This window comes from Coregonus clupeaformis, chromosome 37 (assembly GCF_020615455.1).
Source record: "Coregonus clupeaformis isolate EN_2021a chromosome 37, ASM2061545v1, whole genome shotgun sequence".
Taxonomy (NCBI): Eukaryota; Metazoa; Chordata; class Actinopteri; order Salmoniformes; family Salmonidae; genus Coregonus; species Coregonus clupeaformis.
This window is the reverse complement of record NC_059228.1, coordinates 6,774,308-6,787,460: the sequence shown is the minus strand read 5'-3', so window position 1 is coordinate 6,787,460 and position 13,153 is coordinate 6,774,308. Positions and strand designations below refer to the sequence as shown.

The 13,153-nt window shown below is 46.4% G+C and overlaps 1 protein-coding gene across 1 annotated transcript in view; it reads left to right on the top strand.

Moving 5' to 3' along the window:
• Positions 1 to 13,153, top strand: part of LOC121553169 (sorbin and SH3 domain-containing protein 1) — an 84,221-nt gene continuing 71,068 nt past the window's right edge. The window contains exon 1 of the mRNA XM_045211518.1: positions 1 to 175. The gene's annotated coding sequence lies outside the window, so the exon portion shown is untranslated. The remainder of the gene's footprint in view (positions 176 to 13,153) is intronic.

Genomic DNA, 13,153 nt, shown 5'->3' with positions numbered 1-13,153 from the left:
CCTAAAGCAGAGGGTGCAGGGCCCAGTCCGTATCACCTCACCCAGTTAGTCTCAGAGGTCAGAAGGGGGAGAACGAGATCTTGAAGAGGGTCTGTCTAGAGTCGGAGGCTTGTTGACTATCTGAGAGAGCTTCCTACTCCAGGCTGGTTGATCTGGTTTACAAAGAATATTGTAGGTAAGGTGTGATCTTTAATGTGATGTATAATACCACTGCTACACCTGGTTATCAGCGGAGCCTTGTCTGGCAGCGAATCAGTTCATTCAGCCTCATTTAATGCCATAAAAAAAAAACATAGCTGATATGGCTGACTTGCTTAAACAAATGTGGTTTCTACTGACAATTGAGATGTACAAACTATGGCATAAGGAGACGACGAGTGGATGAGAGGCAATCCGTCAGTTGAACAGTGTTTCCTCTGACACATTGGTGCAGTGATGTATAGAGGGAATTTAGTGTCTTTTGGGAAGTGATCCAGAGGATGTGTTTTTCCTGTATGTCTTGTCTTATACATAAGTATACATTCACAGTAAACTGTCCTCCACAAGCAAGTTGTGTTGGACTCCTGAAATATTAGACATGAGTTTGTCACATGACATCTGTCAAGCCTCAGAACAAAGCTTCTTATCAACGATCCTTGATTTTGAAGCTGTGCTGAAGGGAAGGCTACATTTCTGTAGCTATCTGTGCTGTGGAACCTCAGCTGAAACATATCTACAATGAATATGAGTTTCTCTGTTAGTCCTGAATCACACATTAGGGAGAGTGAGCTTTCTTTAAAAGAAACATGTATTATAAAAAAAATTGTACACTTATTTGTTATGGAGTTGCTGCGGTTCCGAATTCTTCGGAAGCCTCTTCCCAATAGCATAAAATCTGAAGCTTCTGCGCTTGTGTGGGATTCTCTACTTTACGCACAGTCTCTGCTCTACTCATTCGGCTGCCCAGAGAACAGGCTACTCTGGCAAATTTCAGTGATGAATGTAGAATGATGCTTTTTAATAAAGTTAGATCAAAGCCAGTGACACGTATTGATGGTTGCCAAGGGAAGCCAGTCTTGCCCCAGATAAAGTCCAAGAAAGAAATATACATTTTCCTTCAATTTGCAAGAGGCTGAATGTATCTCAAAGGAGAAAGCATCCAAGCTAGTGAAACAGCACCCCTCTGTCTCTCTACGTGTAGGCCATCTATCTGATGCTGTCTGGTCCAAACGAGTATGACATTGTTGCCGCCTGTAGCATTGAATGCAAGGGAAGCCAGCGAGCATTTGGCCTCCCTTGATAAAAAAAAAAGTATACAAAATGTGCCAATCAGCGTTGAGCTAAACTGAGCGAGCTCAACTGTGAATGGTCCTGGCGCACCCAAAAAAAGTGTCAAGGGAAGCCAGTTTGGATTTTGCCGTCACTCCTATCAAATCGCATTGAGAGCATACGTCATTGACAGAAACAACTTGAATTGTTGCATCTCGTTGTGTTGTTGTCCTCTGGTGGCTAGCTACCTAGCTAGCTAAAATTGGCCCTTTCCTAAATTAGCCATGGATGTAGATAGGGATTTGGACTTGTAGTTGTACTTAATTCGCCGTACTGGCCAATGATTATAAAGGTGATTCTGATCCAACCATTAATTAATTCATTGTTGTGCCCCTGGCCTGAGAGGATGGAAGTTCAATATGTAGCTAGATGTTGAAGCAGTGGCGATTTTAGCATGTCAATCTTGGTGGGGAAAACAACCCCCAGTTTTTGTGGCATGCCAGCAAAGCCACTACACAACACAACACAACACTAAACAGTACATTAATTGCACTATAACGGTGACAAACGGTGCCCACAAACTGTTAGGGCCTACATAAAGTCCCAAAAGCAGTCCCAACACCTTACCACTGCTACACCTGGCTATCAGCGGAGCCTTGTCTGGCAGCGAAACAGTTCATTCAGCCTCATTTACTGCCATAAAAAAAAACATAGCTGATATGGCTGACTTGCTTAAACGAATGTGGTTTCTACTGACAATTGAGATGTACAAACTATGGCATAAGGAGACGACGAGTGGATGAGAGGCAATCCGTCAGTTGAACGGTGTTTCCTCTGACACATTGGTGCAATGAGTGTTAAGAAGCAGCGTGGCTTGGCAGCTCATGTTTCGGTGGACGCAAGACTCAACCTTTGCCTCTCCCAAGCCCATTGAGGAGTTGCAGCAATGAGACAAGATCGCAATTGGATATCACGAAATTGGGGAGAAAAATGAATAACACTTATTTTTCCAGTCGGAGCTCATTTCTTTCAGAGTTCCCAGTTGTCTTGAACTCACCGAAGTCTGAGATTTCCCAGTTCCAAGTTTCCAGTTGTTTTGAGCGTGGCAGAAGTCATGCTGGATTGACAGCATGGCCAATGTTGAATGTTTATCATTTTAAGCTTGGAAAAGAGACCCTTAAACCCATACTTGGACCACACACTCACTCCACCGAATAGCAGGCTAGTGATTGCTTTGCAATGCTTGCAGTTAGCCACTGATTCCTTCCAAACCACTCATTGTTGAATTTGCGATTTCCAACTTCTTGAGTAATGGCCGATGAGCACCGATACGTTTTATCTATAATTTCTCTTAATTATTTATCTTCATATGTCAAGGATTGAAAAGGATTTGCCAGTAGATTGTCGACTTGATTCATGATGATGACTGCTAGCTTGCTAGCTAAGATTTTGAAAGTATGATGTTGACATGATCAGTCCAATCAAAGCTACTGTAGATATAATGTGATTTGACATCATTTTATCTGTGGCCAGTGACCTTGAGCCTTCTTGGATGGGCACTTCTAATGTAACCCTATGGTAGCACCCAAGAGGCTTGAATTGTCGAGCTCTACCTGTAGATTTTGCGGCGACGTAGTGTCCCCATGAGTGACAAAACACTGAGCCAATCACGGCGCAACTAAAGAACATTACCAACCCCTGCGCTCCGTAGTTTCCGCTGGCTGCCCCACCACCACAGAAAGCACTGAGCTAGGCTGAAACAACAGAATTTTGGTGCTGCCTTACTCAAGAAAGCAAAAAAGAGACCATGTTTGGATGCGACTTTATTAGCACAAGGATAATTTTTTTAAACATTTTTGCAAACTGATATATGACGCGTATTAATGCCAAAATAACATGCAAAACAGGCAAAAAAACAGCAACAATCTCACAAGACAAAAACATCACAGTACTTAGTTTTTGAGTCTTGAAGTGATTAAAAACAGGGGGAAAATATACAGTTGTAGTCAGAAGTTTACATACACCTTAGCCAAATACATTTAAACTCAGTTTTTCACAATTCCTGACATTTAATCCTAGTAAAAATGCCCTGTCTTAGGTCAGTTAGGATCACCACTTTATTTTAAGAATGTGAAATGTCAGAATAATAGTAGAGAGAATTATATATTTCAGCTTTTATTTCTTTCATCACATTCCCAGTGGGTCAGAAGTTTACATACACTCAATTAGTATTTGGTAGCATTGCCTTTAAATTGATTAACTTGGGTCAAAAGTTTCGGGTAGCCTTCCACAAGCTTACCACAATAAGTTGGGTGAATTTTGGCCCATTCCTCCTGACAGAACTGGTGTAACTGAGTCAGGTTTGTAGAGCTCCTTGCTCGCACACGCTTTTTCAGTTCTGCCCACAAATGTTCTATAGGATTGAGGTCAGGGCTTTGTGATGGCCACTCCAATACCTTGACTTTGTTGTTCTTAAGCCATTTTGCCACAACTTTGGAAGTATGCTTGGGGTCATTGTCCATTTGGAAGACCCATTTGCAACCAAGATTTAACTTCCTGACTGATGTCTTGAGATGTTGCTTCAAAATATCCACATACTTTTCCTTCCTCATGATGCCATCTATTTTGTGAAGTGCACCAGACCCTCCTGCAGCAAAGCACCCCCACAGCATGATGCTGCCACCCCCGGGCTTAAAGGTTGGGATGGTGTTCTTCGGCTTGCAAGTCCACCTTTTTCCTCCAAACATAACAATGGTCATTATGGCCAAACAGTTATATTTTTGGTTAATCAGATCAGAGGACATTTCTCCAAAAAGTACGATCTTTGTCCCCATATGAAGTTGCAAACCGTAGTCTGGCTTTTTTATGGTGGTTTTGGAACAGTGGCTTCTTCCTTGCTGACGGCCTTTCAGGTTATGTCGATATAGGACTCATTTTACTGTGGATATAGATACTTTTGTACCTGTTTCCTCCAGCATCTTCACAAGGTCCTTTGCTGTTGTTCTGGGATTGATTTGCACTTTTCGCACCAAAGTACGTCCATCTCTAGGAGACAGAAAGCGTCTCCTTCCTGAGTGGTATGACGGCTGCGTGGTCCCATGGTGTTTATACTTGCGTACTATTGTTTGTACAGATGAACGTGGTACCTTCAGGCGTTTGGAAATATCTCCCAAGGATGAACCAGACTTGTGGAGGTCTACAATTTTCTTTTCTGAGGTCTTGGCTGAATTCTTTTGATTTTCCCATGATGTCAAGCAAAGAGGCACTGAGTTTGAAGGTAGGCCTAGAAATACATCCACAGGTACACCTCCAATTGACTCAAATGATGTCAATTAGCCTATCAGAAGCTTCTAAAACAATGACATCATTTTCTGAAATTTTCCAAGCTGTTTAAAGGCACAGTCAACTTAGTGTATGTAAACTTCTGACCCACTGGAATTGTGATTAAGTGAAATAATCTGTCTGTAAACAATTGTTGGAAAAATTACTTGTGTGATGCACAAAGTAGATGTCCTAACCGACTTGCCAAAACGATAGTTTATTAACAAGAAATTTGTGGAGGGGTTGAAAAACGAGTTTTAATGACTCCAACCTAAGTGTATGTAAACTTCCGACTAGAGCTGCCCCGATCAACTGTAAGTGATGTTATTGTGAAGTGGAAACATATAGGAGCAACAACGGCTCACCCGCGACATGGTAGGCCACACAAGCTCACAGAACGGGAAGGCCGAGGGCATAACAATCATCTGTCCTCGGTTGCAACACTCACTACCGAGTTCCAAACTGCCTCTGGAAGCAACGTCAGCACAATAACTGTTTATCTGGAGCGTCATGAAATGGGTTTCCATGGCCGAGCAGCCGCACACAAGCATAAGATTACCATGCGCAATGCCAAGCTGTGACGAGTACTGAGTATACGAAGAGGCAGGATGCAGATGCAGGAATTAACAAGGTCAAGGTTTACTAAACAGTGACAAAGAGAAATAACAAAGATCGAGTAAACGACACGAAGCTAAACAATCACACACAACATCATCCAGAACAGTCCAGGGCTAAATAGGGGTGGTGATGAGATGATGAGGTGCAGGTGCGCTGGAGGTGATTAGGGTGCGTTGAGTTTCGATTCCGGTGTTGCCGAGCTGGTGCGCTCAGACTGGTGGCTCAGTAGACCGGCGAATCAGAGCACCTGAGGGGAGCAACGGGAGGAGACGTGACAGTACACCCCCTCCCCCTCCCCCCCTCCCCCGGACACGCGGCTCCAGCTGCTGGACGTCGCCGGCCAGGAGGACGACCCCGAGGACGAGGAGCGGGCCGGTCAGGGCGGCGACGCTGGATGTCCCGAATTAGGTTGGGGTCCAGAATGCCCAGCCGGAACCCAGCTCCTCTCCTCAGGACCATACCCCTCCCAGTCCACCAGGTAATGGAGCCGTCCCCCACGGAACCTGGAGTCCAGCAGGTCCCTCACCGCAAATGCCGGACTCCCGTCAATGTCCAGGGGCGGAGGAGGCATACCCCGGGGGACGGCATCCGCCAGAGGACCAGGAACCACCGGCCTGAGGAGAGACACATGAAAAGTGGGTGAGACATGGTAGTGAGGGGGAAGGAGCAGCCGGTATGATACCTCATTTATCCGCCAGAGGACCTAAAATGGCCCCACAAACCGGGGGCTCAGTTTCTTGCAGGGCAGGCGGAGAGGGAGGTTTGTTGTGGACAGCCAGACACGATCCCCAGGCTGGAATACAGGGGCCTCATTGCGGTGGCGGTCGGCTTGGTCCTTCTGCCGACAAATGGCCCTCTGGAGATGGACATGGGCGGCGTCCCAGACCTGTCCGGCCCTATGGAAACACTCGTCAACAGCGGGCGCATCGGTCTGGCTGGGTGTCCGAGGGGCCAGGGCCGGCTGGTACCCCAGGACGCACTGGAAGGGAGTGAGCCCCATGGAGGAGTGAACAAGGGAGTTCTGGGCATATTCTGCCCAAGGAAGAAACCTCGACCACTCGGCCCCGATCTTCTCCAGGAAAGCCTTCCACACTCGGGAGGTGAATTGGGGGCCGCGGTCCGAGACTATGTCCTCCGGAAGTCCATAATGCCGGAAGACCTGTTGGAACAGGAACTCAGTGACCTGGACAGCAGAAGGAAGACCAATTAGTGGCAAAAAACGGCATGATTTGGAGAACCGATCTACGACCACCATGACTGTGATGAAGTCTATGGACAGGTGTGACCAAGGTCACTGAGGCACTGGGAGAGGAACTCGTTTGCCTGCCGGGGCGTTCCGAGGTGTCTTTGTTTGGGAACATACAGAACAGGAGTTGACGTAGCGGGAGACATCAGAAGCCAAGGTGGGCCAGCAGTATTTTTGGGCTAGAGAATGCAGGGTGCGCGTAATACCAGAGTGCCCTGCTGTAAGGGTGGTGTGCGCCCAGATCAGCAGGCGGTCCCAGACACTGGTGGGTACATACACGCGCCCCGGAGGGGCGCTGACAGGCGCTGGGTCCTCCTGAGCCGGCAGGCGGATGTCTTCGTCCACATCCCAAACGACAGGAGCAACGATGAGAGACGAGGGCAGGATAGGACCCCCAGATCCTTCCTTTCTCCGGTATGGTGCATCCTGGAGAGTGCGTCGGCCTTCACATTCTGGGATCCTGGGCGGTAGGACAGAATGAATTGGAAGAGAGTGAGAAATTGGGCCCACCTGGCTTGACGAGAGTTCATCCGTTTCGCTGCCCGTATGTGCTCCAAATTCGGAATGGATGGACTGCGCCCTCCAGCCAGTGTCTCCATTCCTCCAGAGCGAACCACTGCCAACAGCTCCCTTTCTCCAACGCCATAGTTCCTCTCTGCGGGGGTAAGCTTTTTAGAGAAAAAGGCACAGGGATACATTTTCTCTGGCTTACTGTGCCGCTGGGAGAGGACCGCACCCACGCCCTCCTCCGATGCGTCCACCTCCAGGATGAAAGGACGAGATGTATCTGGGTGTTTTAGGATGGGCACTGTGGTGAACCTCTCCTTCAGCCTCTTGAAGGCAGCGTCAGCCTCAGGGTTCCAGGCCAGCTTCTGAGGCCCACCCTTAAGGAGAGAGGTGAGCAGGGCGGCTATGGAGCTGAAGGACCTGATGAAACGTCGGTAGAAATTAGCGAAGCCCAGGAAGCTCTGTAGGCCCTTGATGGTGGTGGGAACTGGCCATGACCTGACGGCGTCCGTCTTCACTCCTTCCCTGAACACCCCCTGAGGACTGATCTGGTATTCCAGGAAGGAGATGGCATGTTGGTGGAATTCGCATTCCTCCCCCTTCACCAACAGGCTGTGTTCCCGGAAGCGGAGTAGGACAGCTCGGACGTGCCTGACGTGCTCCTCGAACGTAGCCGAGTAGATCAGGATATCGTTGATGTACACCACCACCTGTCTACTCAGCGTGTCCCGGAACATGTCATTGACGAAGGACTGGAACACAGATGGTGCGTTGGTGAGGCCGTAGGGCATGACACAGTACACATGCCGTCTTCCACTCGTCTCCTTCCCGGATTCGGATCAGGTTGTAGGCACTCCTCAGGTCCAACTTGGTAAAGTACCGGGCCCCTCGTAGCTGCTCGATGGCCGACGGAACCAGAGGGAGGGGGTACTGGTACTTGGTGATGACTTCGTTCAGCCCCAGTCCTCCGTCTTTTTTGGCCACGAAGAAGAAGCTGGCGGAGGCAGTAGAGGTAGAGCGTCTGATGAACCCCTGTTTCAGGGTCTCCGCCACATACTTCTCCATGGCCTCAGTCTCCGCCATGGAAAGGGGGTAAATGCGACTCTTCGGGGGGTGTTGTCCCTCCAGCAGGTCAATGGCGCAGTCCCAGGGCCTGTGAGGAGGGAGACACGTAGCCTTTAATGAAGAGAAGACATCGGAGAGATCTGCGTACTCACGTGGAATGTTGGGCTGGAGGGCGGACTCCGGACTCTCCACTGACGTGGAACAACAAACCACCGGCAGGCAGGTCTTCTGGCATGAGGTGGACCAGGCTGTGATCCTCTTGGTGCTCCAATTGATGGTGGGGTTATGTAGTCTGAGTCAGGGCAATCCCAAGACGTTCCGGTGAAGGGGTGATGTGACGATGTGGAATGACAGATCCTCGTGGTGCTCCGGGAGTGTGGGATGGTGATGGTGATGGGGAGAGTGACGTGCGTAATGGTGCCTGATCCAAGGGGTTTGTTGTCCAGTGAGGTGACGTGTAGCGGAGATGGCAGTGGCACGGTGGGCAACCCCCATTCAGAGACCAGCTCCCTATCTATAAGGTTCCCCGCTGATCCGGAATCTATCATTGCGGTAGAAATGGAAGAGAAGGAATAACCAGTCACCGTTATGGGAGCTAAAAACAATGGTTTTGTGATAGGAGCTGACGTAACACTCATGGAGCGGCGACGGGAGTCATACCGCCTAGATAGGGAGCCGCCAGGAGATCTGTGGTCTGTGGTGGTGTAGGGGGGGCTGCCCACCTCCTTGGGTGAGGACTCGGAAGCAGGGCGGCTTCCATAGCTCAAATGGTGTTGCCGAGGTGGTGGGCTCAGACCGGTGGCTCAGTAGACCGGCGAATCAGAGCACCGGAGGGGAGCAACGGGAGGAGACGTGACACAAGCGTCGGCTGGAGTGGTGTAAAGCTCGCCACCATTGGACTCTGGAGCAGTGGAAACCATTCTCTGGAGTGATGAATCACGCTTCACCATCTGGCATTCCAACGGACAAATCTGGGTTTGGGGGATGCCATGAGAATGCTACCTGCCCCAATGCATAGTGCCAACTGTAAAGTTTGGTGTAGGAGGAATAATGGTCTTGGGCTGTTTTTCATGGTTTGGTCTAGGCCCCTTAGTTCCAGTGAAGGGAAATCTAAACGCTACAGCATACAATGACATTCTAGATGATTCTGTGTTCCCAACTTTGTGGCAACAGTTTGGGGAAGGCCCTTTCCTGTTTCACATGACAATGCCCCCGTGCACAAAGCGAGGTCCGTACAGAAATGTTTTTTTCCTGGATCAGTGTGGAAGAACTTGATTGGCCTGCACAGAGCCCTGACCTCAACCCCATCAAACACATTTGAGATGAATTGGAACACCTACTGCGAGCCAGGCCTAATCACCCAACATCAGTGCCCGACCTCACTAATGCTCCTGTAGTTGAATGGAAGCAAGTCCCCGCAGCAATGTTCCAACATCTAGTGGAAGGCCTTCCCAGAAGAGTGGAGGCTGTTATAGCAGCAAAGGGGGGACCAACTCCATATTAATGCCTATGATTTTGGAATGAGATGTTCGATGAGCAGGTGTCCACATTCTTTTGGTCATGTAGTGTATTTCCAAGTCGGTGAAGTTGTTATACGACATGCATGCATTCAAGTGCCTTTGAAGTCTGAATAATTTTTTCAACCTATGAAATGTCATTGAGATTGCTAAAAATATGTTAACTAGATTACTAACTGTGACAATATTGTCAAACTAGCTACATTCACATGATAATGATTTGTGCATTCAAGTGCTGTCGGAAACTCGTGCTGTCGGAAATTCGTAAATGCAAGTTTCCAACTCAGAAATAACCACTTGAACAACCCTCCAAGTGGGAAACTCTGCCCAGAAGTTCTGACGCGTCATCACTGACCCTTCACCTTTTCAACCAAACAACGATAAGACAAAGCCATTTACAACCTTCCTGTAATGATGTGGATATAGCTAATGATGTGTAAATGTTGGCAAGGTAGCTAAGGAATTATTAGCAACGTTACCTTGCTTAGCAATGCTATTCTAAATCTGTGGTTGAAGAGTTGTTCTAACTTAAAAAGCACTTGAACGCACGCATGTTGTATCAATGATTTCACCAACTGAGAAATAAGAGATTCGGAAGAGCATTTGAAGGCAGCATATGACTGCCATTGATGATATGTTTTTAATGGTATACCATTATATTGTAGTGGCAACATTGTGTTGTGTAATTGTAAATTGGAGCTAGAGTTTTGTTAATGTCCAGTATTGAAGAGAGAGCTTGCTCTCTTTCTGCAATTTGATAACACACACACACACAGACACACACGTGAGATGTATGCAGCCTTTGCAGAGAGCTCCACCCCTGTATTATCTGTCAACCAGGAAGAAGTAAGTTCACAACGGAACCACACTGTAGCATGTAGCTATTCAGTAATGCTCACAACATTCGGTCTAAATTATTTATTTGCCTTATGGACTTATAATTGTTGGAAATAATCAACATTCAAATATCCATTGAAGATGGTTGAAGAAACAGCATAATCTACTATAAATGGTTATTTCCAAGTTCTACTGACCTCACTGCTGTAAGTTTTCAAAAGTGAAAGTAAACCTCAATTCCAGAAGCCATCACAGAAGAGAGACGGTGGTGGTGAGAAAATGGCATCTAAACCTTCCCTCCCAGAGGATCTCTGATGTACTGTGTGCTGTGACATCTTCAGGGATCCAGTTTTCCTGTTATGTACCCACAGCGTCTGCAAAGCCTGTCTGAAGGAATTCTGGAAACAGAAGGGATCTCTAGAATGTCCAATGTGCCGGAAAATATTGTCAATGGATAACCCCCAATGTATGGATCCTCTGGTGTGCAGTGTAAAAATGGGGAATATACTACACATTCCTTATCTGATGAATGTACTCCATCCACTACCCTCAAAGTGAGAAAGTCCCAGAGAAAGGGAGAGCTTTCATTTGTTGACCCAGTTGATAATACAAAACCTCACAAATCCACACATCATTTCAAAGAGAGAGTTTTTCCATACATGTCTACTTTACGTTATAATCCACTGAGGATTTTGCCAGGGAAGGTCTCTATATCAATTGATTCTGCCTCTGTCTAAACCAGGTGTTAACATACTGTAAATGAGTCAGTAAAATGTAATCTTATTCAGTAATGGACAGCACTTCTAGCGACTTCAGTCTTTGTGAATACAGGCCCTGATATTATAGTTTCTTCTACATGAGTGTGTTTTTTTAAATTGTGGGTAACGTGTTCATGGTAGGCCTGTCAAATCATTGAATTTGAAAGGGAAAGCAACAAGTGCCATGATCCCATGGGAAATGTGGGACTTGAGAATGCTACAGCATCCAGAGACCAAATAGCTGAAGAGATACAAACAACATCATTTAGATTTTCGGGGGGGAGTCGGGGCTCAAACACACCAACAGCGAGTACTTAGCACCTCTGAACGCAATTTGCGAGCCGAGTTCGCACCGATTTTACACGTAGAACTGGTGAAAAACATCGGCAGTCAGATGTCTACAGTGGGTGGTCCCTAAAACAGCGTGCTGAAAGATCGGCAGGCGAACGCTAGATCCACATTCAGTGCGATGTGTGCAAGCATTTATTGAGTTAAAGCTGTCGGTCCTCAAAGATTAAATTAAAACAAATTCATAATTTCCAATGATTTACCTCCCGTAAGAGTGGGGTCCCGCTAGTGTAAATACGTTGCATTACTTATTGCCGTTATCGGTGGGGATTTACATTGGCTGTGTGTTGTAGGACATACATTGCAGATTTGGCATCATGACATTGTGACAGTGTGAGGCATTGTTCAAGCCTAATTGATGTATTCACAGTAATACTTATGGTATGCTGGTATTAATATTTCCTTTATCGTTTTATTTTCTTCTTCTTTTCTTCTTATATATATAAAAAATCTGTCCATACTTCATTTAGCACATGATGTTTGTGTCCCAATAAACAGTGACTTCCTAAAAAGTTATCAATAATAAACAGAGCTCTGTGTTTTCATTCTCGTACAAGCGGCGGTAGGAGTTGGTTTTTAAGAGATTAATGTTGATGGGAAATGTAGGGGTTAATAAGTGATCAGTGGCGACCCGTCATTTTGAGGCCCACCTTTTTTCCCCCAAAACAAATTTATTTATTTAAAAGAATCATTGAGTTAATAAAGCTGCATATAAACTTGGTCTCTATTTTGCTTTCTTGAGTAAGGCAGCTCCAAAATAAAGGTGTTTCAGCCTAGCCCAGTACTTTCTGTTGTGGTGGGGCAGCCAGCGGAAAATACGGAGCGTAGGGGTTGGTAATGTTCTCTAGTTGCGCTGTGATTGGGTAATGTACTCTAGTTGCACCGTGATTGGCTCAGTGTTCTGTCACTCATGGGGACACTAGGTCACCGCCAAATCTAAGGATAGAACTCGAAAAATCAAGTCCCTTGGGTGCTGCCATGGAGTTACAATAGAAGTGCCCATCCAAAAAGGCTTAAGGTCATTGGCCAGAGATAAAATGACGTCAAATAATGTTATACAGTGTCTTCGGAAAGTATTCAGACCCCTTGACTTTTTCCAAATTTTACATTACAACCTTATTCTAAAATTGATTAAATAAATAAAAATCCTCAGCAATCTACACAAAATACAAAATACCCCATAATGACAAAGCAAAAACAGGTTTTTAGAATTTTTTGCAAATGGATTAAAAATAAAAAACAGAAATTCCTTATTTACATATGTATTCAGACCATTTGCTATGAGACTCGAAATTGAGCTCAATTGCATCCTGTTTCCATTGATCATCCTTGAGATGTTACTACAACTTGATTGGAGTCCACCTGTGGCAAATTCAATTGATTGGACATGATTTGGAAAGGCACACACCTGTCTATATAAGGTCCCACAGTTGACAGTGCATGTCAGAGCAAAAACCAAGCCATGAGGTCGAAGGAATTGTCCGTAGAGACAGGATTGTGTTGAGGCACAGATCTGGGGAAGAGTACCCCAAAATTTCTGCAGCATTGAACGTCCCCAAGAACACAGTGGCCTCCATAATTCTTAAATGGAAGAAGTTTGGAACCACCAAGACTCTTCCTAGAGCTGGCTGCCCGGCCAAACTGAGCAATCGGGGGAGAAGGACCTTGGTCAGGGAGGTAACAAGAAC